This window comes from Caretta caretta, chromosome 13 (assembly GCF_965140235.1).
Source record: "Caretta caretta isolate rCarCar2 chromosome 13, rCarCar1.hap1, whole genome shotgun sequence".
In the NCBI taxonomy this organism is placed as follows: domain Eukaryota; kingdom Metazoa; phylum Chordata; order Testudines; family Cheloniidae; genus Caretta; species Caretta caretta.
In genome coordinates this window covers 31,765,887-31,781,214 of record NC_134218.1, presented here as the reverse complement: position 1 = coordinate 31,781,214, position 15,328 = coordinate 31,765,887, and the positions used below count along the sequence as shown (strand labels likewise).

The following is a 15,328-nucleotide window of genomic DNA, read 5'->3' as shown; positions in this document are numbered from 1 at the left end:
GCACACTGCTGACTCACATCCAGCTTCTCGTCCACTGTCATCCCCAGGTCCTTTTCCGCAGAACTGCCACATAGCCAGTCAGGCCCCAGCTTGTAGCAGTGCCTGGGATTCTTCCGTCCTAAGTGCAGGACTCTGCATTGTCCTTGTTGAACTTCATCAGATTTCTTTTGGCCCAATCCTCTAATTTGTCTAGGTCACTCTGGACCCTATCCCTACCCTCCAGCATATCTACCTCTCCCCCTAGCTTAGTCTAACCCCCCTGCCAAGATGCAGGATTTGTTGTGTCTAACCCATCCAAGACAGATGCTCTCCAGCCTCCTTTTGAAAACCTCCAATGAAGGAGCTTCCATGACCTCCTGAGGCTTCTGTGCCATTGTCCTACTGTTCTTACAGATACGAAGTTTTTCCTGAGATTTTTTCCTAAATCTGCTCTGCTGTAGTTTGAGCCTATTGCCTCTTGTCCTGTCCTTTGTAGCAAAAGAGAACAACTTTTCTCTATCTTTTTTTATGGCAGCCTTTCAAGTATTTGAAGACCGCTATCGTAGCCCCCTTTAATCTCCTCTTTTCCAAACTAAACATGCCCAGTTCCTTCAGCCTTTACTCATACGGCTGCTGTAATAGAGCCAGACTCACCCGGCGGCGCCTCCTGCTGGTTGTCTTTGGGAATTAGCTCGTCAGCCTCTGGAGCGCCCTCTGCCGTCTGGCGATCCGCCTTACCGCCAGCCCCTGTCCCTGCCAGGACCCAGTGCCTCTTTGTCTGGGGCGCTGCCCATCTGGCAGCAACCCCTCAGTGTCAGGGTCTCCCCATCCAGGGGAACCCCCCACCCACTATCCCCACTTCATCTCAGTCTTGGCTACTGCCAGTCCCCACTTAGCCCCGCTCCCCGGGCAGACTGCAGTGTATCAGCCACCCATCACAGGCGAAGGGGTTTGGACCTACTACCTCTGTCTACCCGTGGGCTGCCCCCTTGCAACCCCAATACCTAATAGGCCCTAATCTAGGCCTCGCAGCCTGGGGGTTTCCAGGCCGGAGCTCCCCTGCTTCCCTAGCCTTTCCCCCTCAGCACTACTCCAATCTAGGTATCCCCTCAGGTCCCTGCAGCCAAGTCCTTCCCTCTCTGAATGCAGAGAGAGACTCTTGCTAAGCTTCAGCCAAGCAGCCCCTTTATAGGCCCAGCTGCGGCCTGATTGGGGCTTGGGCCAGCTGCGGCCATTTCCCCAATCAGCCTAGCTTCTCTTGCCCTCAGCCCTAGCTCTCTCCCAGGGCTGTCTTTTAAGCCCCACAGGGCAGGAGCGGGTAACCACCCCGCTACAGTTGCATTTCATCCTTTTGATCATCTTTGTCACTTGCCTCTGGATCCTTTCCAGGTTCTCTCCATCCTTTCTATATAGTGGTGACCAAAACTGGACACAGTGCTCCAGCTGAGGCCTAACCAGCGCTGAGTAGAGCAGTACTCTCACCTCCTCTGACTTGCATCCCAAAATTGCATTGGCTTTTTTTGCAACAGCATCGCAGTGTAACCCTTCTGCCTGTCAGAGCTGGCAGCAACAAGGGCCAGGTTCACTATCTAGGGGTTCCATTCCAATAACACAATGTAAAACCGGCTCGAGCCCCCACCCAGTGACAAATATATACCACCCCCGCTGGGCGCCTCCAAGAGGCAATATTTCCCCTCTGCAAGCACATAGTCTGAGTGTAGCAAAAAGCCTTTTAATAACAGAGAGAAACAATGTGGCATTATGTTGGGGAAACACCACCAACAGGATTCATAACACAACCCATGAGCAAAAACCCACCCCAAGCAAATTGGGGCGTGTCCTTTCCCTTTGGTTCTTGAGTCCAGCAACCCAAAATCACGCAAAGTCCCAAAAGTCCAACAACCCAAAAGTCTCTGCCCTTGGTCAGGGCAGCCCCAGAGTTCAAAAGTTTATCTGCAGAGTTTTTACCTCCCAACCTGGGTGGAGATTGGGGGCGGGGGTGTTAAGGGGCACCTTACATGGTCCAACACTGATGGCCCCACCTCTCCATGGGGCTCCGCTCCGCCAGCTGCTCCACTCACCATGCTGCAAACGGCTCTACCATATAGCTTCAGGCTCCCCCACTACTTAACACAACACTCAGTGATTTCAGCTCTTTTGTGATTTCAGCTTATAGTAGGGGAGACACAGTGCTGGTGCACCATTAGCCCAAAGTGAATTCAGCTCAGCAGCCTGTAACTAGACTCCTAATAGAATCAAAATTAGCTCTGATATTCCACAGTAGAGAAAGGAAGAAGTGAAATTAGCATGTAAGGCCCTCCCCAGGAGACCCATGCCACCAGGTATTTCTGCCTGTTCCCAGCCTCTCTCCATTCACAGAGTTTTGGAACCCATGTCCCTTGCCTAGCGAGTGCTACTTAGTTGACGGCGAGTCCCTCCATCATAACAAAAGGCCAAGTACTGTTCCACTGTCCTTGATTCCCATAATTAGGGTAATAACAATTTATTCTTCCTGCCCCAATAACAAAGACACTGGGGATCCCACAGCAGCCAAAGTGACCATTTGGGCAGCTATGGCCTCATTCTAGGCAGGGTGGGTGTGCCTATGCAAATGAGATCGGCCCCTGAAGTTCTTTTCCACAACTTGCCACACCTCACCACCAGATGTCAGGGTGGAGCTCATTCTGACTCTGCTTACAGCATTGTTGAGGTTGTGATCCACTAGAACTCCTAGATCCCTCTCAGCAGTGCTGCTGCCAAGCCAGTTATCTCCCATTCTCATGGGTGGCACGTATAAGAGGCTAGGCCTCCCCAAAAGAGGCTGGCCATGCAGGGGACAAGAAATGCCAAACGTGGCCTGGCCCTGACCCGCTGCCTTTGGAGCGCCACCACCAGAAGGTCCCCAGAAGTGGGGGGCCACTGGTGCCTGGACAGTGGCCTCGCCCACATCTGCCCTAAGGCCCTGCTCCCACTTGGCCTCCTCCCTAAGGCCCCGCCCCCATTCTGCCTCTTCCACCAACCCTCCCCTGCCCGCTACTCCCTCCTCTCCACTCCCTCCCCATGCACAACAGGAAGAGGAGTCCCACAGCTGGGCCAGCCACTGGGAGGCTGTGTGTACTGATGCCAGAGCAACTCAGTTAAGGGGTGCTGGAACAGGGGGAGCCAAGGGGCCATGGCCCCATCTCTTTATTTTCCAACTTAAGGGCATGCAACGGGGGGGAGGGGGCAGAGAGGAGCGAGCAGCAATCAGGCAGGACCTCAGGGGAAGTGGCAGAGTGGGGGCAGAGTCTCACAGGGAAGAGCCTCGGCGCAGAGCAGAGGATGAGGCCATGGTCCGGGCACTGGTGCCCCCCCACTGCTAGCGAGCTTCTGGTGCTCCCGTAAGCCTCCCTAAATGAGAGAGTTACATGCCGCCTATGCCCATTCTGTATTTGTGCATTCGGTTATTCCTCCCTAAGTGTATCACCTTAACATTTGTCTTTGCTGAATTTAATTTTGTTGTCAATAGCCCAGTGCTCCAATTTATCAAGATCCCTCTGAATTTTATTTCTATCCTCCAATGTGTTGGCAACCCCCCGAGCTTTGTGTTATCTGCAAATTTGGTCAGTATGCTCCCTATTCCTACATCCAGGTCATTTATAGAGGTGTTAAACAAGACCAGACCCAGAACAGATCCTTATGGAACCCCACTTGAGACCTCCCACCCATCTGACATCATCCCATTAATAGTGACTCTTTGTTGTTCAACCAATTATGTATCAGCTTAACAGTAGTTCCGCCGAGCTCACATTTCTCCAGCTGACTTATCAGAATGTCATGTGGGACTGTGTCAGAAGACTTGCTGAAGTCCAGGTAAATGATGTCAACTGCATTCCCCCATCCACCAAATCAGTTGCCCTGTCAAAGAAGGAAATCAAGCTGATTTGGTATGGTTTGTTCTTGGTAAATCCTGCTTCTGCTAGCGAGCAGCCCTTCATCCTCCCAGTATTCACAAATTGAATGTTTTATACATTGCTCTAGTAGCTTTCTAGGTATCAAAGTCAGGCAGACTGGTCTACAGTTCCCCAGCTCCTCCTTTCCCCCGCTTTTAAAGTTGGGCCACTACTTTAGCCCTTCTCCAGCCTTCTGGGACCTCTCCTGTCATCCATGAGTTTGTAAGTATTATTGCTACTGGGTCAGAGATTTCTTCAGTACCCTGAGGTGAATAGCCTCAGGCCCTGCTGACTTGAATTCATTCAGATTGGTCAGAAGATCTCTGACATGTTCTTTACTTATCCCGATCTGCATCCCTGCCCCTTTATTGTCTATGTTAACTTCGTTAGTTGACCAGTCACGTTATTTTTTTGTGAGAAGACTGAAGTAAAGTAGGCACTGAGCAGCTCTGTCTTCCTAGCATCTTCTGTTACCAGCTCACCTTCTGTGGATGGTTTTGCAGCAATGATGTTCCCAAGCTGTGGTGGGATGATAGATGGCATGCATAGCCCGATTTTGGCACCAGTCCACCTTGCCATGGAATACATCAACAGAAAGGCTACTTTTCTATGGTATTGGAAGCTCTGGTGGATCACCAGGGTCGTTTCACCGACATCAACGCGGGCTGTTCAGGGAAGGTGCACAACACATGCATCTTTAGGAACACAGGCCTGTACAGAAAGCTGCAAGCAGGGATTCTTTCCAGACCAGAGGATTATCATTGGGGATGTTGAAATCCCAGTAGTGGTCTTGGGAGACCCAGCCTACCTCTTACTCCCATGGCTCATGAAGCCATACACCGGCCACCTTGACAGCAGCAAGCAGCGCTTCAACAACAGGTTCAGCAGATGCTGAATGACAGCTCAATGTGCCTTTGGCAGTTTGAAAGGCTGCTGGTGATGTCTACTCACGAGATTAGACCTCAGTGAAGAAAATATCCCCATGGTCATAGCTACCTGCTGTGTGCTTCATAATATCTTGAGGCAAAGGGGGAGAAGTTTCCGCAGGGATGGAGGTGAAAAGGCTCTCTGCTGATTTAGAGCAGCCAGATACTAGGGCTATAAAAAGAGCTCAATGGGGAACTATATGGCTCAGTGGGGCTTCAAGGGCGTTTTAACAATGAGCCACAGTGATGTGTGTTGCTGTGGTGTGCTGTGCCTGGCATTGCTTTTTGCCCCTGATATGAACCTTGTAATGAATGCTCTGGGTGTGGTAACACAACAGAAATGCACCTATCGCTATTATCTGTGAACATCAGCCCCAGCCCCCATATGCTGTGGACTAAAAAAGATTAATTAAATTTCCATAAACAGACTTGTATTCCAAACCCAGGCAAACAGACACAACTGAACAAAACTTATAAATACATGGGAAAGTACCTTTGCAAGGGAAAGAATAGTCATTTCCATTTCACAAACACATACACCACCTGTGTCTCTCACAGGTCGGTATGTGTGGCTGTGATTGCGTGTACTCTCCTGCCGGTTGGAGTGGTAGGGGAGTGCTGCTGCCCCGAAAGATATGTGGAATGTGGGAGGGCTGGGGGGAGGGTGGGGGGCGGAATTTAGGGAGGTCCCAGAATGCAGTTCTCTATAGGCTGCAGGAGGAGGCAAACATAGATCTGTTCAGCCTGAGGTTCAATCAGAGACTGCAGCATGTCTGTTTGCTCCCTGAGCAGCGCTTGTCATCTCATACTGCCTGTTTCTCCTGTCCTTGCTATCCCTCTGCACTCTGTCCTTGAGTGTGAGCCTTCAAGCCCTGTGCTCAGAATCTGAAGCACCAGAGGCTTGCAGGACCTTCTGGTACATTTCTTTCTGTACTCAGTGATTTTAGATTGTTGTGTGGTTATGATTAACGAATATGTTACGTCATATATCATCATTGTATGTTATATAGGGTTAAACTGTAGGATTTGCTGCTGCTGGGGAGGGCGGCTGGCGGGGCTGGCAGACTCCCTACCCGGCCCCGCGCAGCTCCCAGGAAGCAACGACATGTCCCTCAGCTCCTAAGTGGAGGCACGGCCAGCGGGGCTCCATGCACTGCCCCTGCCCCGAGCACCCGCTCCACAGCTCCCATTGGCTGGGAACTGTTAACAATGGGAGCTGTGGGGGTGGTGCCTGTGAGCAGAGGCAGTGCGCAGAGCCGCCAGGCCAGCTTAGCCATACTAGGCCTTGGAGCTAAGAAATGCTGACATAAGTAAGTGATTGAAGACTAATCCGATGCCTTAAGATTACAGGAAAAGATGTACCAATGGGTGATATTGTGAAAACTTAACAGTAAAAGTAATTTTTTGCTTACATTGCCTTGTGCTTTTCTTTCTCCTCTATCTGGTCAAGCCGCTCTACCAGTGTGGCGTGAGAGACCCTCAAGGCCACATTTGCAGCGGCTAAAGAAACAATGGACAGAGATACTATTGTGAGTGCATTCACTCCCCTTGATCCACACTTGTTACAAGCACAACATTCTCACTTCTCCTTGGGATTCACAGAGCACGGCGGCAGTCCCCGCCATGGTGAGCACGGCCCAGAGGAGAGGGGGACATTCTGCTGCAGACTGTGTCTATATGCTGCTAGTCTGTGTGCTGCAATGGTGCCTGCTGACTGGCATGGGAAAGTGTCCTACTGCAGTGGAAGAAATAAGGCAGCCCTCCGCAGAGATCTTTGGCAGAGGATTGCAGACTGCTTCCAGCAAAGTTTCCTTGAGATCTCTATGGAGGATTCACGGGACGTCCTGGTGCACATAAACAAACTGTTCCACAGGGCCCCCTATGCCTAGCTGTACAGGGGAATGAGAAGCAGATAGCAACTCTACCTCCACTGTTTATTTCACCACCTCTTCTAGCCTGATTTAAATAAATAGTACCTGAACAGATGTGTCCCTGCAATACTGAAGCAAACTGCATACTTACCAGAGGTCCCTTCCCCTGCATCAGGCTCGCCAGTGCTGGACCGCTGGGAGTGGTTTGACTGCTCAGGAGTCAAAAAGAGGTCCTGGCTTGCTGGACACCCCCGCCCAGTCATCTGTCTGCCATACTCCTCCTCCTCAGGGTTCGCTTCTGTGGCCTGTGACTCCAGCTCCCCTGAAGTATCCACAAGGACCTTGGGGATGGCGGTGGGTCACTGCTGAGAATGGCATGCAGCTCCTCGTAGAAGTGGCACATCAGAGGCTCTGCACCAGAGTGACTGTTTGGCTCCCTTGCCTTCAGGTACGCCTGTCGCAGCTCCTTGATTTCCACACGGCACTGCTACGTGTCCCTGTTGTAGCCCTTCTCCCCCATGCCCTGAGCGATCTGGCCATAGGTATCCAAGTTCCGACACAGACTCCTCTCCACACAGACCCAGGAGATCTACCACCTCCTGCGCACTCCAGGCAGGAGCACGTTTACTGCATGGAGCCGGCGTGGTCAGCTGGACAGTTGCTACGTGAGCTCTCCATGCCGACCAAGCAGGAAATGGAATTTCAATAGTTCATGGGGCTTTAAAAGGGGGGGGCGGGGGAAGATATATGTTCTTGTGTACCTGCTCGCCGAGCAGCAGAGTTCAAAACGATGACCAGTGGGGTCACAGTGAGGCATTGTGGGATACCTCCTGGAAGCCACTAAAGTTGACGTCAGTAACACAGTGTCTACACTGCTACTGTGTCAACCTAACTACATTGAACTAAGCGCTATGCCTCTTGCTGAGGTGGAGTATTAGGTGGGTGTAGTGGACGACTTGCATCAGTGGGAGGAACATTGTAGTGCAGACACTTATACAGTTAGGTCACCCTAACTCTGTCGTGTGGCCCAGGCCTGAGGGTTAGAGACCTTGCTGCACAGTAGCCAAGAGGCACCAGGGTGGGAAGAGTGCGGCTGCATCGCTTTGCTGAGCAGGAGCATTCAGGTGCCCCCACTGGCCACAGCTTTGCAGGGGTTTCGAACGTGGGGCTCCCGGCTGACGGGACCGGAGAGCAGCAGGTGCTTTCTGAGACAGAGGCTCAGCTCAGTCTCACTGCAGGCTAGAAACATGCCGTGTGGCTGCATTCCAGCTACTCCCAGGGTCAGCCGTGGGGCAGACAAGAGGGGTCAAATGCATCATCTCCTCCGAACAAGAGTTCCTAGCACAACTGGCTGCGATTTAGCTACGTCCTGAGTCAAAGAACGTGAGGCCAGTGTCACAGGGCAGGACTCTCCGGGGAGCAGAATTAGATCCTGAAATGAGAGACACTAGAATATGCTGTGAAAGGCCCGGCTGGCAAGAGCAGATAACCCAGCTTGCCTGAAAACCCTGTCCTGGCTCACACTAACGCCATCTTGTCCTTTAGGGTGACCAGATGCCCCGTTTTTAACAGGGCAGTCCCATATTTAAGCCTTCTTCCAGGTGTCCCGACTTTCTGTTAAATACGGGCAAATGGTCCCGTATTTTCTGGGATCGCGGCACAGAGCCAGCAGCGGGGGCAGCAAGCGGCCATGCCCCTTCTCTCTCCCCAGAGCCTGCCCCCGCCGGAATCTCCCTCGCTGCCTCCTCCAGCAGAAGCAGCATCGCCAGGGATGGGCAGCGAGAGTGTGCCTAGGAGCAGCCCAGGCTCCACTGCCCCTCCTGCCCCGCCATCCCGCGTCTCCTGGGCAGCACTCCCGCCTTGCATGGGTGAGAAGCCAGGGCAGGGTGTGCCCCACCTCCTCCATGCACTTGCTGTGCCCCCTGCCTGGCACTGGGGGCAGCCCCCAGAGAAGGGGGTCCCCGTTCACCCCCTCGTTTCACCTCACTGCCGACACACACTCCCCCCTGCATGTGGGACCCCTAGCGGGGCGCGGAGTAACATGGGGGGCGGCGGGAGAGTGGCAACGTCAGCCCTGCGCTGGAGGGAGGGCTAGGGAGAGCAGACAAGGGGGCATGCAGCTGCGGGGGCTCAGACCACCAGCCGCGCAGGCAGGCATGCAGCAGGGCTTGGAGGACCAGCCCTGCGCACAGGGGTGAAGTGGGGGCTTGGACCAGCTCCGTGCCTGGGGGAAGAGGACCCGGGGGGGTTGTGGGCAAGTGGCAGGGGGCTCTGACTGGGGGGGGTCACAGGGAGGCGGCAGGATGGCTCAGGCCAGCCCCAGGCACCAGTGGGGAAGGGGACCTCAGGCTGGCCCTGCAAGGGCAGGAGGCAGGGAGGGCTTAGGTCGGCCACATGTCTGTGTGTGCGGGGAGGGCAGCCTACGGGTGTCCCATTTTCCTTTTGGGAAAATATGGTCTTACCCTACATGCCGTCCCTTGGGAGTCTGGCTTCAGGAAAAGGCAGCTATCCACACTCAGTCACCTTTCCCCTCACTCACTTGTGTTTGCAGCTTTCACGCTTTGCTCCCCAGCTGCACAAGTAGATTCTCCTCTGGATTCCTTCTCATCTCCCTTCCACAACGTCTGGCATGTCTGGGCCTGTCTCCCTTCCAGAGCAGGGAAGCCCGCTCCAACTATTAAATAGTTACAGCAGTAGTTTAGCTATCAGCGAGAGATGTAGATAGGCAACACAACCTTTAGGTCTTAATTCAGTGAAAGGGAGGGAGGGAGCGTGTGTGTCTGTGTTTTGCACTCCCAGGCAGGAGACCCTTTCCATGTATAATTGCCAAGTTATTTAACCAGAGTAGAATACTCCACCTTGGAACTCCCACACACTCTTTGCTAGAGCTTTGAGATCCATATAATTAATTACCTAAACATTCTAAAGCTCATTGGGATCCTCAATCACTGTCCAAGTCATAGAATCATAGAATATGAGGGTTGGAAGGGACCCCAGAAGGTCATCTAGTCCAACCCCCTGCTCGAAGCAGGACCAATTCCCAGTTAAATCATCCCAGCCAGGGCTTTGTCAAGCCTGACCTTAAAAACCTCTAAGGAAGGAGATTCTACCACCTCCCTAGGTAACGCATTCCAGTGTTTCACCACCCTCCTAGTGAAAAAGTTTTTCCTAATATCCAATCTAAACCTCCCCCACTGCAGCTTGAGACCATTACTCCTCGTTCTGTCATCTGCTACCATTGAGAACAGTCTAGAGCCATCCTCTTTGGAACCCCCTTTCAGGTAGTTGAAAGCAGCTATCAAATCCCCCTCATTCTTCTCTTCTGCAGGCTAAACAATCCCAGCTCCCTCAGCCTCTCCTCATAACTCATGTGTTCCAGACCCCTAATCATTTTTGTTGCCCTTCGCTGGACTCTCTCCAATTTATCCACATCCTTCTTGAAGTGTGGGGCCCAAAACTGGACACAGTACTCCAGACGAGGCCTCACCAATGTCGAATAGAGGGGAACGATCACGTCCCTCGATCTGCTCGCTATGCCCCTACTTATACATCCCAAAATGCCATTGGCCTTCTTGGCAACAAGGGCACACTGCTGACTCATATCCAGCTTCTCGTCCACTGTCACCCCTAGGTCCTTTTCCGCAGAACTGCTGCCTAGCCATTCGGTCCCTAGTCTGTAGCTGTGTATTGGGTTCTTCCGTCCTAAGTGCAGGACCCTGCACTTATCCTTATTGAACCTCATCAGATTTCTTTTGGCCCAATCCTCCAATTTGTCTAGGTCCTTCTGTATCCTATCCCTCCCCTCCAGCGTATCTACCACTCCTCCCAGTTTAGTATCATCCGCAAATTTGCTGAGAGTGCAATCCACACCATCCTCCAGATCATTTATGAAGATATTGAACAAAACCGGCCCCAGGACCGACCCTTGGGGCACTCCACTTGATACCGGCTGCCAACTAGACATGGAGCCATTGATAACTACCCGTTGAGCCTGACAATCTAGCCAGCTTTCTACCCACCTTATAGTGCATTCATCCAGCCCATACTTCCTTAACTTGCTGACAAGAATACTGTGGGAGACCGTGTCAAAAGCTTTGCTAAAGTCAAGAAACAATACATCCACTGCTTTCCCTTCATCCACAGAACCAGTAATCTCATCATAAAAGGCGATTAGATTAGTCAGGCATGACCTTCCCTTGGTGAATCCATGCTGGCTGTTCCTGATCACTTTCCTCTCATGCAAGTGCTTCAGGATTGATTCTTTGAGGACCTGCTCCATGATTTTTCCAGGGACTGAGGTGAGGCTGACTGGCCTGTAGTTCCCAGGATCCTCCTTCTTCCCTTTTTTAAAGATTGGCACTACATTAGCCTTTTTCCAGTCATCCGGGACTTCCCCCGTTCGCCACGAGTTTTCAAAGATAATGGCCAATGGCTCTGCAATCACAGCCGCCAATTCCTTCAGCACTCTCGGATGCAACTCGTCCGGCCCCATGGACTTGTGCACGTCCAGCTTTTCTAAATAGTCCCTAACCACCTCTATCTCCGCAGAGGGCTGGCCATCTCTTCCCCATTTTGCGATGCCCAGCGCAGCAGTCTGGGAGCTGACCTTGTTAGTGAAAACAGAGGCAAAAAAAGCATTGAGTACATTAGCTTTTTCCACATCCTCTGTCACTAGGTTGCCTCCCTCATTCAGTAAGGGGCCCACACTTTCCTTGGCTTTCTTCTTGTTGCCAACATACCTGAAGAAACCCTTCTTGTTACTCTTGACATCTCTAGCTAGCTGCAGCTCTAGGTGCGATTTGGCCCTCCTGATATCATTCCTACATGCCCGAGCAATATTTTTATACTCTTCCCTGGTCATATGTCCAACCTTCCACTTCTTGTAAGCCTCTTTTTTATGTTTAAGATCCGCTAGGATTTCACCATTAAGCCAAGCTGGTCGCCTGCCATATTTACTATTCTTTCGACTCATCGGGATGGTTTGTCCCTGTAACCTCAACAGGGATTCCTTGAAATACAGCCAGCTCTCCTGGACTCCTTTCTCCTTCAAGTTAGTCCCCCAGGGGATCCTGGCCATCCGTTCCCTGAGGGAGTCGAAGTCTGCTTTCCTGAAGTCCAGGGTCCGTATCCTGCTGCTTACCTTTCTTCCCTGCGTCAGGATCCTGAACTCAACCAACTCATGGTCACTGCCTCCCAGATTCCCATCCACTTTTGCTTCCCCCACTAATTCTACCCGGTTTGTGAGCAGCAGGTCAAGAAAAGCGCCCCCCCTAGTTGGCTCCTCTAGCACTTGCGCCAGGAAATTGTCCCCTATGCTTTCCAAAAACTTCCTGGATTGTCTATGCACCGCTGTATTGCTCTCCCAGCAGATATCAGGAAAATTAAAGTCACCCATGAGAATCAGGGCATGCGATCTAGTAGCTTCCATGAGCTGCCGGAAGAAAGCCTCATCTACCTCATCCCCCTGGTCCGGTGGTCTATAGCAGACTCCCACCACTACATCACTCTTGTTGCACACACTTCTAAACTTAATCCAGAGACACTCAGGTTTTTCTGCAGTTTCGTACCGGAGCTCTGAGCAGTCATACTGCTCCCTTACATACAGTGCTACTCCCCACCTTTTCTGCCCTGCCTGTCCTTCCTGAACAGTTTATAACCATTCATGACAGTACTCCAGTCATGTGAGTTATCCCACCAAGTCTCTGTTATTCCGATCACGTCATAGTTCCTTGACATCACCAGGACCTCCAGTTCCCCCTGCTTGTTTCCAAGGCTTTGTGCATTTGTATATAAGCACTTGAGATAACCTGTTGATCGCCCCTCATTCCCAGTATGAGGCAGGAGCCCTCCCCTCACAGACATTCCTGCCTGTGCTTCCTCCCGGTATCCAGCTTTCCCACTTACCTCAGGGCTTTGGTCTCCTTCCCCCGGTGAACCTAGTTTAAAGCCCTCCTCACTAGGTTAGCCAGCCTGCTGGCAAAGATGCTCTTCCCTCTCTTCGTAAGATGGAGCCCATCTCTGCCCAGCACTCCTCCTTCATGGAACACCATCCCATGGTCAAAGAATCCAAAGCCTTCTTTCCGACACCACCTGCGTAGCCATTCGTTGACTTCCACGATTCGACGGTCCCTACCTAGGCCTTTTCCTTCCACGGGGAGGATGGACGAGAGCACCACTTGCGCCTCCAGCTCCTTTATCCTTCTTCCTAGAGCCACATAGTCCGCAGTGATCCGCTCAAGGTCATTCTTGGCAGTATCATTGGTGCCCACGTGGAGAAGCAGGAAGGGGTAGCGATCCGAGGGCTTGATGAGTCTCGGCAAGTCCATATCAAAGTGCACAATAGTACTGCAATATTGCATTCCTTCCTTTGGTTCCTTTGCCAGTAGAAAGCATTATAATTAACCATTTCCTTGCGTAGCTTCCCTAGCCCCTCATGTTCAGGCACTCAAAACTTTCCAAACATTCACCTTTTGGAGTGAAACGTTCTGTGGCTGATCTCTGCCCAAAGATTAAATTATTGTGGGGAAGTCTCAAGGAGAAAGAAGGGATCCATCCGCCCTCCTGAGTTATGGGAAAGGGGGCACATTCATCCAACTGTAAAAGCATTCTAACTCCTTTAACCTGTTTACAGCAAAAGTGGCTGAACTTTGCAAGCTGGCATGTAGCCAGCCCTCAGCGAGGAATGTGCGCTTTCTTAAGCTTGAATAAACTACCTTTCATTTAGCTGCCGAGAACATTTTAAAGCGACCAATTGGGGACGCGCAGTAAATTGCTTTGGGAGTTACGCCCTACACATATGCCCATCTGTTTAAGCTGGGTGTGTCACAGGTGTGTTCAGAGAACCCATGGTCTCATGCCTGCTTTCTGAATAGCCTGTTTTAATCAGAAATTAAATGCAAATAGAAGTAACAGGATGAAGGTTTTACACTAAAAGCTGAAACATTTGCATGTCCCAACTTATTGCAATTTTGGCAATAGTACTTGTAGTATTTTCTAGTCCTATTTTCCTTGTTCAGTGTGTAGCTCAACTTATTAAAGACTACACTGTAAACCATGCAGGATGTGTACTGTGGCCAGTTAGCACTGTGCAGCCTTACTGCTGTATCCAGGCAGCCTTGTGTTTAACATAGATAATGTTTTTTACACACAGCTCTTGGAGAGTTAATTCAGTAAAGTTTCTCTGGAGTCACACACGCTTCCTCAAGGTCCTGAAGTTCTCAGCTCAAGCAAACAATATGTTGAGTCTTGGCATGACTGCATTCTGTAAACTGTCGCCTGGACTTCCTGATTTGGGGGCACCACAGTCCATCCCTGGCTTGTAAGTGTTAGCTCATCTCACTTGTTCTTCAGACTGCAGGTAGGAGCATGAGATGAAGTTTGGCAAAAAATTCCATGTAACTCTGTGTTCCAAGCAGTGCTCTTACTAGCCCTTTTGTTTGGGGTGGGCAAGGTGTGCCAAAGTTTTCTAGCTGCCAGTTGCTGTTAACAAAGTCAATAGCCAAAAGCAGCACTCATGGAGCCCTCATGATATTTATGCACAAAAGAGAAGATTGCCCAGCACATTCGGCAGAGTGAAGGCACCAGGCAATTTGAATTATTTTGTTCATTTAGATCCCAGCTGGCTGTGTAAAGCCCTCTGGGAACACGAGACTTTTTAAATTGCAAAATCCTTTTGGCTGTGTGAGATTCTTGGTATTTGCCTTAAGTACCACGAACCAGAAAATTCTTTCTACTGCTGCTGAGATAAGCGTGTGGAAGTTACATTGAGCAAATTGAGGTTATCAACTTCCAGTGTGATCAACCAACTGATTATTGAGCAGGGTTTGCCAGTTTCCTTCCACGAACTCCTACAGTGCAGGAAAGTTGGGCTGTATAGATCAGCTGGTGAAACAAGAACATTCCAAAAAGCTCGTCTGGTTTGCTCCCATGGGAGCAAACTACCCTCTGCTCATGAAACCTGAGCAGATTAACAGGCCCTTTAGAGCAGAGGCTGCCAGGCTTTCCAGTCATGACTAATGCGCTTGCCTGACTCGGCGAAGGCCATTGAGAGAGATTAACTAAGGGTTTGTCTTCACTGCAAAGCGGTAACTTGGTTTCTTATCCAGGTGTTGCTCCTACACCTCCTCCATTCACACACACAACCCTCACACCCAAGTTTGGTGGTGCTTTCAACCTGGGCTAGCTGGTGGTATGGGTAAGAGCCTGGGTTCCACTTTCACTTAGGCTAGTAACCCACCCGCTTTTGCAGTGAGGACACAGGCTAACTCACTCCAATGCTGTAGTCCTCCAATGCCTTCCCACAATTCTCCTTGTGTGCAGAGGACAGACGAGTTCTCCCACAGTTTGCTGGGGAGGAATCAGAGCCCCTCATCCTACTACAGAGCAAAGAACCATGGGATATCCCCCTGAAGTCCTAGTCATGCAAAGCACCAGTGAAGACACAGTACCTCTGAGTTCTGTAGTGTAGCTGCTCATGCCCAGGTAGGCTTACTTGGGTGTAGACCACATGAGCTAACTCTGCAGTGAAGGCCTAACACTTTCCCACTAAAGGTAATAACTGAAAAGGCACTGGCAGGAGAAACAGCATAGAAAGGAACAGGAAATAAGAACCCCCACACAG

At 51.1% G+C, this 15,328-nt stretch overlaps 1 long non-coding RNA gene across 2 annotated transcripts; it reads right to left on the bottom strand.

The window, feature by feature from the left end:
• Positions 1-3,025: 3,025 nt before the first annotated feature.
• LOC125622225 (uncharacterized) lies at positions 3,026-9,574 on the bottom strand. Of its 2 annotated transcripts, XR_012664740.1 has the most exons (5): positions 9,248-9,574; positions 6,860-8,140; positions 6,250-6,337; positions 4,394-4,576; positions 3,026-3,876 (listed from the first exon to the last, which is right to left on the bottom strand). It is a non-coding gene; the product is annotated as an uncharacterized LOC125622225 (long non-coding RNA). The 2 variants fall into 2 exon arrangements; XR_007352683.2 differs by having other exon boundaries at positions 6,860-9,574.
• Positions 9,575-15,328: the final 5,754 nt, after the last annotated feature.